The sequence below is a fragment of the Pleurodeles waltl genome, chromosome 9 (assembly GCF_031143425.1).
Source record: "Pleurodeles waltl isolate 20211129_DDA chromosome 9, aPleWal1.hap1.20221129, whole genome shotgun sequence".
Classification (NCBI taxonomy): Eukaryota; Metazoa; Chordata; class Amphibia; order Caudata; family Salamandridae; genus Pleurodeles; species Pleurodeles waltl.
Window position 1 is genome coordinate 307,075,302 of NC_090448.1, and position 14,043 is coordinate 307,089,344.

The following is a 14,043-nucleotide window of genomic DNA, read 5'->3' on the forward strand; positions in this document are numbered from 1 at the left end:
TAGTCTGGATCTGGAAAACTTTCAACAGCAGTGTTTCAGTGCACCTCTAGTTGGTGGCTTGCAGCTCTGTATTAACTCTATGCCACCCCGGATGTGGCAGCTCGGAGACTCATGTAAGCGCCACTCCTGTCCACTGATGTCAGCTTCTTTCTTTCCACGACTTCCCACATATGGTCTGGTGCTCTGCTCCCAATTTCAACTGCCTTACGACAACGCCTAAAACAAGAAAATCCAGAGTATTATGGAGTGATGTTCCCTTCTAAGACTACACAATACTAACCATGCTGCAACTGTATAAAATTTATGCTGATCCCGGATCTGCACAAGGGGTGTCTCTGGTGTTTGGGCTTGGGGCATCACTGGAATTCCTGTGGCTGGCCCCTTTATGCCTCCTAAGTTGATCCGGGTCTGGGAAATGAACTGAACACAGGAGGAAATCCCCTGCCTTGTGTAAGTCCCACTCCGAATGCAAGTTGAGGGCACAGACCCGCTCTCACTCCTGAGGTCGCTACTGCAAGAGGTCTACTTTGTGGTCAAAGTCCTCAAGTAAATTGTAATTCAAGTTTAAACACAAGAAAGTAAATCAGGATCGACCCCCCCCCCCCACACTGTCACTCTATCCAAAGTGAAGTTGCTAGGGAATCACGATTTCAGTCGGTCAACCAAAAGATCACTGGTTGCGTAGCCCACCCCACACTTGGTCTGGGTGCAGTCTGAATTTCCTTGTTGATCTGTGAGGCTGCAGCAAATCAAAGCCTCATGACTGAGTCCATGCTGCAGATATTTCTTACTCTTCTGGCTCTCTTTGGCCAGCTTTTGGGCCAGACAGATCATACTCAGGAGCCCTTAGTCAGGATATCTCTACCAGATCTGTCCTTAGTGCTGTAGGAGCGCCTTGGGCCAGTTACAGGCTCTGGGCCAGCTCTGGTACAGACTTCCACTCCCGCTCAATGTCATGCATTGGCCGATTTCTCATCGATGCCGGTACTGATGCTGCTGGAAGAGAATCCATGGTAGTTCTATTGTCTTACCATTTGGACATCCTGCAGAGGATAGTACATTATTTCAGTAGTAATTCGAAACGCAGCTGAGCTCTTGGATCTATGACTGCCTTCTATTGAGGTTAAGGCAACTGTCCTTAAGGAACTCTTACATCCTGCGCAGGCCAAGTCTGAACACTTGCTCCCTTTCAGTGAAGCCCTCACTGACACCTTTATGGGCATGTGGTTAAAGCCTTTTTCTTGAACAGGCAGATGGCCAGACATCAGAGACCGGCACCTGGCAACCCTTATTTAGTCACTAAACGTCCTACTCCAGAGAGTCTGGTTGTTCAAGCTTCAAATAGCAAGATGAACCCCGGTTCATTCCCCATGATTGCCTTGGATAGGTAGTCTGAGGATTAAGGCATTCGGAAAATCAATGTTCTCTTTTTCTAACCTAGCACTGAGATTGGTAAGTGGAGCCTGCTTATTGGAGCAGTATACTCATGTCTCCTGGGACATGGCCAGTGAGATCTTGCTGGCAGACCCGAAAAACCTTAGGACCCCGCTGGCTCAAACCATTCACGATGCGACTGAATACTTGATTGATTTTGTCGTTGATAGTACAGATTGTCTGGGAGGAGCGATTGGCACTAGTGTGGTGCTCCGCCACCATGTATGGATGTCTAAAAGACTATTCTCTGGAGACATACAAGTTTATCTCATTGATATACCCTTCAGTGGTTGACACCTGTTTAGTGAGAAATCCAATGTTGCCTTCTTGGAACATTTCTAGTAGATTAGGTCCAAAACATGTGCTGTGGGTCTTTTGATCCCTGCCCAACAGTTTCCACAGGTGGCACACAACCATAGTAACAATCCATCAAGTCTAGCAATGTGTCGTGAAATCATTTAGCATAGCTATGCTCTGCCTTTACTTTTTGCTCTGCCAAATCTTCCTTCCACATCAGAGAGAATCTCAGAAGTGCACCTGTGCATTGTATTTCAGGAGATGCAAGTTCTACTCTCCACAAGACCTGTCAAGAGTATTCCAGACTCGGAAATAGAGGACAGTTGCTACTCTTGCTAGTCCCTCATGCTGAAGAGGGATGGAGGCCTTCAGCCCATCTTAGACCATATCAATCGGACTTCCTTACTGTGGGAGGACAAATTTAGAATGCTCACACTGGCCAGATCCTTGCTGCCTAGGACCAATCATCTGGATGGTGTCTGGATCTGCAGGACACACATTTTCATACTCCCGTCCTAAAGTCCCACAGATGTTAGCAGCGTTTCAATGTAGGCCAGGAGCATTTTCAGTTTACTGTGCTCCGCTTTGGCCTCAGCAGTGCTCCTTGGGTGTTCACAATAGAAATAGTGGGGGTTGCTGCCCATCTTCGGATGTTGGGGATACCTGTTCCCTCTTAACTGTAGAACTGACTGTTAAACCGCAGGCCACCTCCATATGACGAAAAACCTCCTAACATCATTGAGGTTCACGATCAATGAGCTGAAGTCACACCTGATTCCTTCGCAGAGGCTTCCTTTCAGCGAAGGATGCTTGATACAATACAGTTCAGAGATTCCTCACTGGTGCAGTTAGTCGAGGACAATTGGACTATGATCCCGATATTACAGCCTTTGTCCTGGATCTCAGTGAGATCATCAGCCCTGAGACTTCTTAGCCTTTTGGCCTCTTGCATTCTTCTTGTCGAGTAAGTAAGGTGGCATATGTGGGCTCCACAATGGAATATGATCTTCAAATGGGCCTGGCATGGAAGCAAAGAAACCAATTAAATGCCTTTCAAATTTCAGAGAAGACTTTACATATTCTGCTGTAGTGGCTGCTCACCCACAGTTGGGCCAACTGGAGTCCCCACTCCCCACCCCAACCAGAGCTGCCAGTGGTGATTGATGCATCACTATTGGATTAGGGATTGCCATTCGAGGGTGGTGTAGATCAGAGGACTCCACTCTCATTGGAAAATTGGCTCCATATCAATCTGTTGGAGTTGCAGGCCATTTGTCTTATCCGTTCTTCAAGGAGAAGCTGGTACAGGTTCTCATGGACAACTACCTTGCCGTGTGGTACTGCAGCAAGTGTCAGAGAGGTGTCCTGGATCCTTTGCCAGGAGGCTTTGGACCTATGGAGTTAGCTAGAGCGTAAGGGTATTTTCTTGATTGTGAACCTCCTGGCAGGCTTCTTGAATGCTGTGGCAGATGAGCAGACTGCATCTGGTGGATCTACATCCTGGGGGTGTGCAGGGGATTTTCTCTAACTAGATCTTTGGCCATCTTCGAGAATGCACAGTGTCCAAAGTTTTGCACAATGCACTTTGGTAGAGGCTCGCTAGGAGATAAATTCTGGCAGGAAATACAATGAAGAACTCTTGTACACCTCTTCACCACTGCCTTTCCTCCCCTGAGTTCTGAAAAAAATCAGGAATGACTGGGCAAAAGTCATCTTAGTGGACCAGGAGAATGTGATATCTTTTATTTTTGGACATGAGCATCTGTCTGCCGTTCAAACAACCACTTTGGGAAGATCTTCTGCCAAAGCAGCAGGACCTGCACAACCTACATCTCCTTGCGAGTAGATGGAGTGGCGGCTGTTAGCTGTGGTCGATCTGCCAAACAAAGTGGAGAATATCCTCCTTGCTGCCAGGCGCCCCTTCACAAAGTCCATTTATACCGGACACTGAGACAAATTTGTGGCCTGGTGTGAACTCCACAAGACAGACTCTTTACAAGCCAAACTGTCAGATGTTCTGTTTTTCTTTTTGGTCTTTGGCCCTGCTATGCCTTCCATTGGGGACCATAAAAGATGGCCAGACATTTTGGGGGATTTGTTTTTACCTGACCAGCCATCCTCGATTAAATCATCTGTTGTAATGAGATTTTTTAAAAGTTTGATACACATATCTCCTAAACGATTTGTGATGCACTAGTGGAACTTTAACTTGATCTTGACAATTCTCATGTATGCACCCTTCGAGTCAATGCACAGTTGCTCATTTCATCATCTGACTCTATAGACCTCTTTGTGATCACTTCATCTCATCATGTGAGTGAGCTCCAGGAACTGTTGGTATAAGCGTCCTATGCCACATTTTTACTGGGCAGTCGATAGCTAAGGACTCAGGTGGCCTTCTTGCCTAAAGTCATGATTCCCTTCCACTTTGAGGAATCCATGGCTCTGCCAGCGTTATTGACTTCCTGTACCATCCCATCCCTGCAAATTATTCATGCTCAACGTGTGTAGAAAGAGACAAGCAAGAAACTGCTATCAGTGTGAAGGGGTTGCATTTCTATGTGGCTCCATGCCATCAGTTCTGGGACAGTATGGTGTCAAGACGGAGTCACATAGTGCCACCAAGCAGCACATGGGAGCATTGCTTTTTAAAGTTTTCCGAATCCCGTCTGGTGCCGGTGGAGCATTCTACGGTGAGAAATCTTTGGTTAGATGGAGTGTTCACCAGAAAGAGTTACTGAATGGAAGTAACTTGTTCATATAGAATATAATTATAAAAAGGATCGTTACAATAGAGGCTACGGGACAGTGACTATGTCACCAAGGCAATATGGAGAAATTATATTTTAATCATGCAACATTCGACGTAACAGTATTTGCTATAGATTTTGAAAGTCAAAAATTTACAGAAATGAGAACCCCAGAACAATATCAGCCAGCAGCCAATCAACAGAAAAGCAGCACCTAATGGACTGAGTATGTAAAGAGAGCTAAAAATCTGATAGAGACCTCTAGCCACAGATTCCTTACCTTAGAATTATCCCCAGGCATCAGACTGGATCCGGAAAGTTTTTGTGAGCAGTACCCCTACATACGGGTAGGTGGCGTAGTTCAGCTCCACGTAGCATCGCCTGCACCTGTAGTGATGTGTGCAATGCCTATATAGGTGCCACTCCACCACGCTGACATTTCTTGTTTTCTTTCCACATCAGAATGAGGGGGTGGACACACTGCCTCACATCCCAGCATTCAATCTGCCCCAATCCATTATGGTAAGTGAGATGCAGGTTCAAGCTTACTTCAGTGGTAGTCTAGTTTTTCAACCTTGTTGGTGCAGTTTGTGATGTATATCTTTATACTCCGTGTTGGCAAGCACCCTTTTTTGCATGGTTAACCCCCATGTTTTGCAGCGTTTCTGATGTGACTTAGACTGTTAGTGCACTCAGCCCCTGCTAACCAGGTCCCCAGTGCCAGATCTGTTTCCTCAAATCTGCACAGTTGTTTTGCACAATTGGCACACCCTTTAGCACCCACTCTAACTTCCTAGTAAATGGCTTGGGGTACTAAGGAAGGTCCATGAGGGCTGCAGGACCAGTTGTGCCACCCCGGGGACTCCTCACCAAACCCACACACTGCTGCCATTGCAGAGTGCCTGCGTTGGTGCAGGCTACATTGAAAACATGACCTGTCACACACCTCTGTGTACAAAGTTTCCCTTCACTGCATGTGCCAGGTATAAGTCATCCCTAAAGGAGGGTTTATTAGGGCACATGTGAGGGCATATATGCACAAGCAGATACGCCCCTGCTATGTCTCTGTCGAGTCTGAGACATAGTAAGTGAACAGGGAATCTATTTTAAATGCATATGCTGGACACTGGTCATTACGCGTTCCCTAGTTACATGATAGGTTCCCTGAACCCTGGTATGCTTGGTATCAAACATGTCAGAATATCAAACCCTCACTGATACCAGTGATGCATTTATTAATAAATGCACACAGATGGCACCTTACAGTTGCCTCCTGAAAACCTAGGAGCTACTAGTGTGCTGACTGACTGGCTCTAACCAGTTCAGCCACCACAGATGCATTTCTGGCCCCCCAAGGTGAGAGCCAGCGCTCTCTTGGGCCTTAGACAAAATCCTGCACCTGGCAGAGATGTTGCCACCTCACCCAGGCAGGATGGACATTCCAGATGGACATTCCAGGATGGGGAGCTTCAAAGGCCTAGCCGCCTTTGTTATGAAACCCAGGTCTCTACAGATGGTTGAGATGACCCAGATCCCCTACCTCCCCACACACCCCCAGCTTCTTGACTCCACATTTGGCTGAAGCACAGGTGGGAAACTTAAGCAGATTAGGAGGTGTGCCCTCTTCATCCCATTCCCACCCAGAAGGTGAGCGAGCTGAAGAGGACACTACTTTTTGAATTCCTCCAACTTTTTTTTTTTTAAAGGAATTAGGCCACTGGGGTTAGGGTTATACCGACTTCCCAGCGGAAGCGGTCATAGAAGGGGTGTAGTCACCCTAAAAGTGGGCATCCCGTTGCCTACCACCAGCCATTCCCTGTAATGCCCCTAAATTGAGTGGCACACCTGAACCCTAGAACTCAGATCCTGACAACCCAAGAAGAAAAGGACAAAGAAGAGTCACACCTGCAGAAGAGGAAAAGAAGCGGCTGACTCACACCCAAAGTGACTTCTGCACCAGAGGTGAAGCCAACCAACGCTGCCAGCAAGGTTCCCCAGCTGTCCGGAGTCAGAGTCCGGTGTAGTCTTACCCATCTTTAGCTCCCCCAAGTCGCCTGCAGCCCCTGCACGCAGGCCCCCTCTCAGGCAACCCTGTGGTTAGAGAAAACCCGACATCTCCAGCAACCACTGCACTTGTCACCCAGGACCCCATATGAGGTGGATCACTCGTGCCAACGACTTTCCCTGGCTCCCCTGAGCTCAAGTCCATCCTGGGTACCCCGACTACGCCTGAAGCCTCAACACACAATGGCCCCCTGACCACGAGTACTCCCGTATGAGGAAACCCAATGCCTAAGGACACCCCTGCGTCTGTCTCCTCGGGCCCTGTAGAAAAGGACCAAAGGTGCACTTAAGTCCCTGAGCACCACAAGTCTACTACCTATCTGTTTGCTGTCCCTGACTGGCTTCCTAGCCAGAGTCTGCAGCCTGTCTTCACTAGGACCAAACTCCCATAAGAAACCATTGGGCACCCGACACCTTACTGCACTCCTGCAACCGGCCGTCCCAGTGCTACCCAGAGGGACCTGCTGGTGTGGTTCTGATCAGTGTCCAGTACTTGCCTTAACTCCATGAGATTGGCTTTGTAAGTTGTTGTTGACCCTGTGTTTGCTGAACATTGTTTTCCTCCGTAGGTTAACATTGAGGAACTCTGAGAATTGCACTTAGGGCCATATGTACGAACTCATTTTTCCATAGACACAGAATGGGCAAAACTGCTTGCTACATCTGGCCCTAAGTGTTGATTTTTAAAACTGAAAAGTATTTATGCGTAAACGTCTACTTACCCGATTATCAAATTCTTGGGTTTGAAATACATATAAAAAGGATTGTTATTTTTCTGAATTGGTCTTGGATTTATTCCTTGAGTGTGTTTCTCATTAATTGCCTCTGTGAGTACAACAAATGCTTAGCACTACCCTCTGATAAGTCTAACTGCTCGCCCACACTACCACAAAATAGAGCATTAGTCCTGTAATACGGTACAAGTTCACGCTTACTTCAATGCTAGTCTGTAGTTTTTCACCCTTGTTGGCGCAGCTTGGTCTGAACATCTCCAGTCATGTGTTTCTGGATTTAGTCCATCAGTAGAGAGAAGTAGGCTTTTTTCTTTCTGGGTTGCTTGAAATGCTGCCAAAGTCTTCTCAGGTCTCAGTACCACTCACTGGCAAACAGGCGCATCATCCAATATCGTGAGGTTATTTTAGCTTTTATACAGGCACATTATTTTTGCTCTGGGCCCGCGGCCTGTGCCCTTTCACCCAGTTACATTTCATTTTTATTCCTTTTATTATTTTAGCAAAGCTTCATTTTAGTGGAGATATTTTATTATTTTTATCAGTTGCCCATCCATGCAGAATTTATTAATCATTTCTTTGCATGTCATTCTCATCCTGTGCTCAACCTAAGCCTGCACACAATAGTTTTCCGGGTATTACTGATACAAAGGATTCGATGTCTACCCTACATAGAAAAATGCGTAGTCGTTTCAAGGCAGTACTCAGAACTTAAGATGTTTTTATTACAAAACAACACACTGCCCCACCATCTTCATGGGGATATTCCAGCCAGCCTGCCAGCTCATGCTGCACGTTGTCACCACACTTTCTGCTGAAACTCTGCGTCTTCTCTACATCCATGTGGGAGGACTCCCTGCAGCCCAACAGACCTCTTCTCTACCCATAGCAGAGTTGTGGGGATTGGATTTCCTTCCAGGAACTAGATGGGCAGGTTAGGTTTAACACTGCTATTGGTTTCATGTAGAATCTTAGTAGTGCAGTTAGGGATTTGAGATTCACTATTGTGACAGTATGGTGGGACTTTTCCTCTGTTTCACTTTTCTGGTCTTCGCTCTGATGGTGTTTCATTATCCTAATAATCGCAATTCATGCCTCTTTAATTAGAACGCAGTGACTTCAATAAACATATTGAACTAAATCCTGCTTCTCTTTGTCTTATATATAACAGAGAGAAAAGGGTAAGATTTGTTCTGCCACCACTTCCCTGAGGAGTCATAGAGTGTCATGCGATAGGCTGCCACAAATCACCCTTACTCTTGGGTTCTGGTGAGGTGCTGCTAGTTAGCTGGAAGGCTTAGGCCAACAGCTGTCACACTATGTGGGATCAGACTCAGTCCCCGACACACAGTGCTGCCACCCAAAATCCAGCAGCCTCGTTCCTACAATTAGAGTCCTACCACACCAGAGCTTGGAGGTTCATTTGCTCAAGGGTCCTGTCTGAAACAGAATGAGGGTAGGAGCACACTGCGTCACATCCCAGCATTCAATTTGCACTACTGCATTATGGTAAATGCGGCACAAGTTCATGCTTGCTTCAGTGGTAGTCTGTAGTTTTTCACCCTTGTGGGTGCAGCTAATGCTGTTTATCTCTAGACGTGTGTTTCAGGATTTAGGGCCTGACTACTATCTTGGTGGAGGGGATTACTCTGTCACAAACGTGACAGATATCCAATCCGCCGTATTACAAGTTCATAGGGTATAATGGCACTTGTAATACAGCGGGAGTGACAGAGTAATCCCCTCCGCAAAGGTCGTAATCAGGCCCTTAGTCTTTCATCAGTAGAGAGCAGCAAGCTTTTTTTTCTTTATGGGTTTCTGGAAATTCTGCCAAAGTCTTTTCAGGTCTCAGTACCACTCACTGGGATACAGGTGCATCAACCAGAGCTCATTATCTCATTTTCTTAAGGGAGCTTTTTTTTAAACTGAAGGAGGGTGGGAGCATACTGCCTTCGGTACCAGTCAGCGCAGATCTGCGAAGAGCTGCCCCTTAATCATTTGCTTTACTTTTTTACATTTTTGTTTGAGGTATTTTTGAGGTTCTCCTCCTGGTGTGGCAGGGATCTCATCTAGGAAGGCGGCTTGAAGCCCTGCAGCGCCTGTCCCACTCAGTCAGTGACTGACCCACATCATATATGCCTTTGGTGCCTCAAGAGCAAACATGATTCTAAGGCCTGCTCCAATTGCGGCACTATGAACCTGAAGTCCTTGAAGGAGCAATTCCTCAAACTTCTGGCTGCTCAGTGTGTAACGCTCTGATGATCAAGAACCCAGTCGAGAGGAAGATACTGGGAGTGGTCACAGAGCCCGAGATCCTCATCACACTCAAAGTCGTCAGGCCACTCGGGTAAGTCCCACCACAAGAAGCAGAAGAAGTTGAAGAGATCTTCGACCTCACATTGTCTGTCGGCTGGTGAGACAAGGGAGCATCTGCATAGGAAGCCTGGCTCTGTGGTGGAGTCATCACCTGGGTTTTCTCCATGCCTCCCTGAGTTTCTGGGAGCTGGAATGTTCTCCTTATCCACCCTACCCCCCCCCCCCCCCCCATCCCCCCAATTAGAATAATTTTTGAGGCCATGCACCTCATATTTGGGAGGCTTGTTCTCCTTGGTGTGCTTTCACACACCATAGGTTCAGGAGGGTCTCCTACTGGGTCCATGCCAGCAGCTACTGCTCTGGCACTAGTTGCGCCCCTCGGATCCACAGATGTATACAGACTGGCGCTGGCCATACCACCTCGAGCTTCCCTGGCACCAATCCCAATGCTAACGTTCCAGGCGCCCACCGGCACTGCCATCCCTATTCTAAACTCCAACGCAGAGCATGAGGGGTGTTGTCCGATACAGACTGAAGCCATGCCATCCAGGCCAAAGCCTCAGCCCTATTCTTATGGGCCAGTATTCAGGGAAGATTGGGAGGGGTTACTGGACCCTGGAGAATACTAACCTTATGATACAAACATGGACTGGTGTGAGTATTCGGCAGATGCCAGCAGGCTGCTCACCCCTCTAGATACTGTCATGGTTTCTCACTCTACTGTGGCTACGGAGGAGGGAGCGTCATTTACAGTGTTGATGTGAGGAGGGCTGCTGAGATCCTAGGCCTTCAAATAGGAGTGTCCCCCTCAGAACCACTTCTCCTGTTTAACAAGGATCTCAGTGATGTCCTACTTGGGACCTGGTCAAAGCCCAACACAGGGGCACCTGTGTACAGGACAATTGCCTGCCGCCACTATCCCACCCCAGGAGACCTCATCTTTCTCACACAGCACTCTACCCCGGAGGGCTTGGTGGTCCAAGCTTCCACTTCCCATGTAAGTCCCGACGCATTCCTACCACACTTCCTGAACGAGAATTAAAGAGGTTGGACAGCGTAGGACAGAAGTTGTTTTCTTCCACCATCCTGGCACTGTGATCTGTGAACACCGCATGCCTTTTGGGCTGCTATTCCCAAGTTCTGAAGGACATGGTTCCAACAGTTCCGGAGAGAGACACAGCTACGTTCATGATAAGATGTAGGCTGGACACCACGACTCGCTGGGCAGGGCAGTTTCATTGACGGTGACCTTACAACACCATGCCTGGTTGGTGATGTCCAAGCATCTCTTATAGACATGCCTTTTAACGGCACCCGTCTCTTCTGAGACAAGTCAGATTCCGGGCTGGATCGCTAAAGGACAGCATGCTTTGGCCAGGTCCTTGGACCTTTCTATGGCCCCTTGTCACCCTCAATCTGCTTTTTGCTTCTTTGATGGCCACAGAAAGGGCTTCCAGGTGTGCCTATACCCTCCCAGCCACCGTTGCTCACAAGCTTCATGGCTTCTGAGGCCCCAAGGACGCAGTGTCCACAGACCCTGTGGATCGGGCAGCAAACGGTCGGCCCAGTTCACTAGCACTGCAGCAGCTTCAGTCCCCAAACCCTTTTAGTCTGCCCTCTTACCACCATAGACACTCAGTGTGGGGGGCAGGATCCACCATCACCTGCCCCACTGGCTAGTAAAACCTTGGACTGGTGGGTTTTGTAGATCTTCACAAAGGGCTACTCCCTCCCCTTCGTGACTGCATTTCCCTCCATGCTACCTCTTATGACAGGATGATGGAGGATCACCTATCCCCTGTCTGCCAGGAAGTGATGGCTGCCCACAGGCATTCCTTGTGGTTCATGGTAGGCCACAGGCACTTTCAATTCACTTTGCTCCCCTTTGGTCTCACAAGAACTGCTCTGATGTTCACCAAGGTGATATGGCGGTGGTTGCAGCTCATGTGCAGAAATGCAGGAATAGGGGTGTCATTCTTCCCCTATCTGGACAAATTGGTGTTGTAAGTGGGCTCGTCCCGGGCTGTTGCCTCGCACAAAGACCACCTGCACTCACTGCAGTTCACTATCAGCATTCCGAAATCACACTTGACTCCCGCTCAAACGCTCCCTTTCATCGGAGTTTCATGTTTATTCTCCTGAATGGGAGTCCACAATATTCAGGCTATGATACCGATGTTTCAGCCTCTGTCCTAGATTTTTGGATGAGCCTGACTCTGGGGCTGCTGGGACTCAGGGCCTCCTGCAACCTGCCCCCCCCACCCCCCAGCCCCGCAAGCACCTGACCTCCCCACCCCCTACACTCACAGCACCCCCAACCCCCCCTACTCACACAGCTCTTTTTCATCATGTAACTAAAAGAGCTGAAAACCCCAATACCCACTTCTAGTGTATCACATAACATTATTAAATTACCCATAGGACTCATTTGTTTAGTAATTAAATACCCTTAACCCACCAGGGCACAAATCAAAAAACGAACTTACACTATTAAATAACTTTACTGCTTCGGTATATTACAAACTCAGAGCCTGATTCACAAAGGTAAACTTAAACTTCTGTGTAAGTTAACTACTGTGTGTGCAGTTTTGTGACTCTGCACTCCCTATACTTATGTGTGCAGAGTTCTCCGCTCTTGAACATTCAGCAGCTGGGGCAGAGAACGCTGCACACATTTGTAGAAGGAGTGCGAAGTAGTAAAACTCCTTGCATAGTTTGTAAATTACTTTTTGAACTAATGCAAAATATACTATGAAGTTTAGTTTGTGAATCAGGCACTCTGAGTGTGAGTTACTCCTAAAAAACAGTAGTACGTCCAGCACTACACATTGCCAACAATTGGTACTCCAACACCCTCCCATTGAATATAATAGAGGTAGGAACTTAAAATCACTTAGGAAATAATATTAAATTATTTAAGATAGTTATAAATAAATCTAAAATAATGTTACAAAAATATAAAAATAGTACATATTTATGTACTTAAAAAATATTTTGAGATTAGGCAAGCAAAGTTCTCTTGAATTCCTTTTCTATAATAATGTACATTGCAAGGGCATTACTTGGATGTATCATTAATTTGAAGAATGTGATTCCCTGTCCAAGGATAAATATGTAACAATTTGGGAGAAGGATGTATACAGGGAAATCCTTCATGAAACTTAGTGAGCAAGTTGGAAGAGGTCTGCTACGTGTTCCATGTGTGTACAATATAAGGAATACACATATATGCTACCTGACAAGGTGAGATTTTCCTCCCACGAGGCTAATGGCAGTGTTTGAAGAAATCGTTATCTGCTAAAGGAGTTGCAGAGAATGAGGTACATTAATACACACCTGGTGGTCTTGTCCTACCATAGAAATTTTTTTGCATAGAATTATCTTGCACCAGAATCACCTTACCCACTTCAGCCTTCAGTGCTCCTACCGGGGGATCAAGGAGAGAAAAACATATTCCCTATAACTACTCCCGTTGGGAAATTTCCAGATTTGCTCCTTGCTAGTAGATTGTCAGCTGTTCAGGTATGGAAACTTCCGATAGACTCCACCTTCAGGTATAGTGGGGAAAAGTGTTGTCCATTTTGTGATGAAAAGCCTTTTAGATATGGTACATGATAGAGTGCACAAACACTCCAGAGGACATGGCGTCCATTTGCCACCCATGTGAAAAGAAACCAGGTAGTTAGAGGTGACCCTGCTGTCTTGTTGGATATTTTATGGCATTCCTGATTGTATGAGATGCGGGAAGAAGGTGAAGATGTTAATATTGGACAATGAAAATTGCTGAGCATGCACTATATTAGAAATGTATCTTCTCACTATGGGATTCTCCTTGTCATGCTTACTGTTTTCTGAACATGACACATATAATTGATTTATGTACCAAGCTCCATGCCAAAAATGAAAATAAAATTGTTAAAAAAAAATTAAAAAAAGGATGGTTTAAGGGGAAGGAGAGGAAACTTTCATGCAGAGTTGTGTATCATATACATATTGATGAATGTTGATGCTTTTATATGTGAGTAGAGCACCATGCGGCTGCATGTAGAGTTTGAAGATGACAGGAGACAACAGGGAGCCCAAGGCGACCCTCAGGTGATAGTGATCTTTTGGGATCTGGAGGTGCCCTTGTAAACCTAGTGGTATTGTTGGAAAGCTAGGATCAGAATCAGTGAAGGACATTGCCAGTGAACCTCATTTGAGTGTCCCGGGTGTATTTGAGAGTGGGATAGTCACTCGTGTTGAAGGCAGGTTAAGAGGTTCAGCAATGCCAGGAGGCGGGGGTCATCTTCATCTGTGGTTAGGATGATATTGTCTACTAAGTGTAAAGTACTAGTTCCTTGTTGCATTTTAATCTGTATTCATTCATGCAGGCGATGGTTACTGGTTTGATTTTGGGGTTGATTATAGACTGCTTTTTTTTAAATGATCTTGCCGATAAATAGGAGATG

General features: G+C 46.6%; 1 protein-coding gene across 1 annotated transcript in view; it reads left to right on the forward strand.

Annotated features, from left to right (window-relative positions):
* The window catches only part of FANCD2 (FA complementation group D2), a 1,182,674-nt gene that overhangs the window by 871,956 nt on the left and 296,675 nt on the right, over positions 1-14,043 (forward strand). The window lies entirely within an intron of this gene.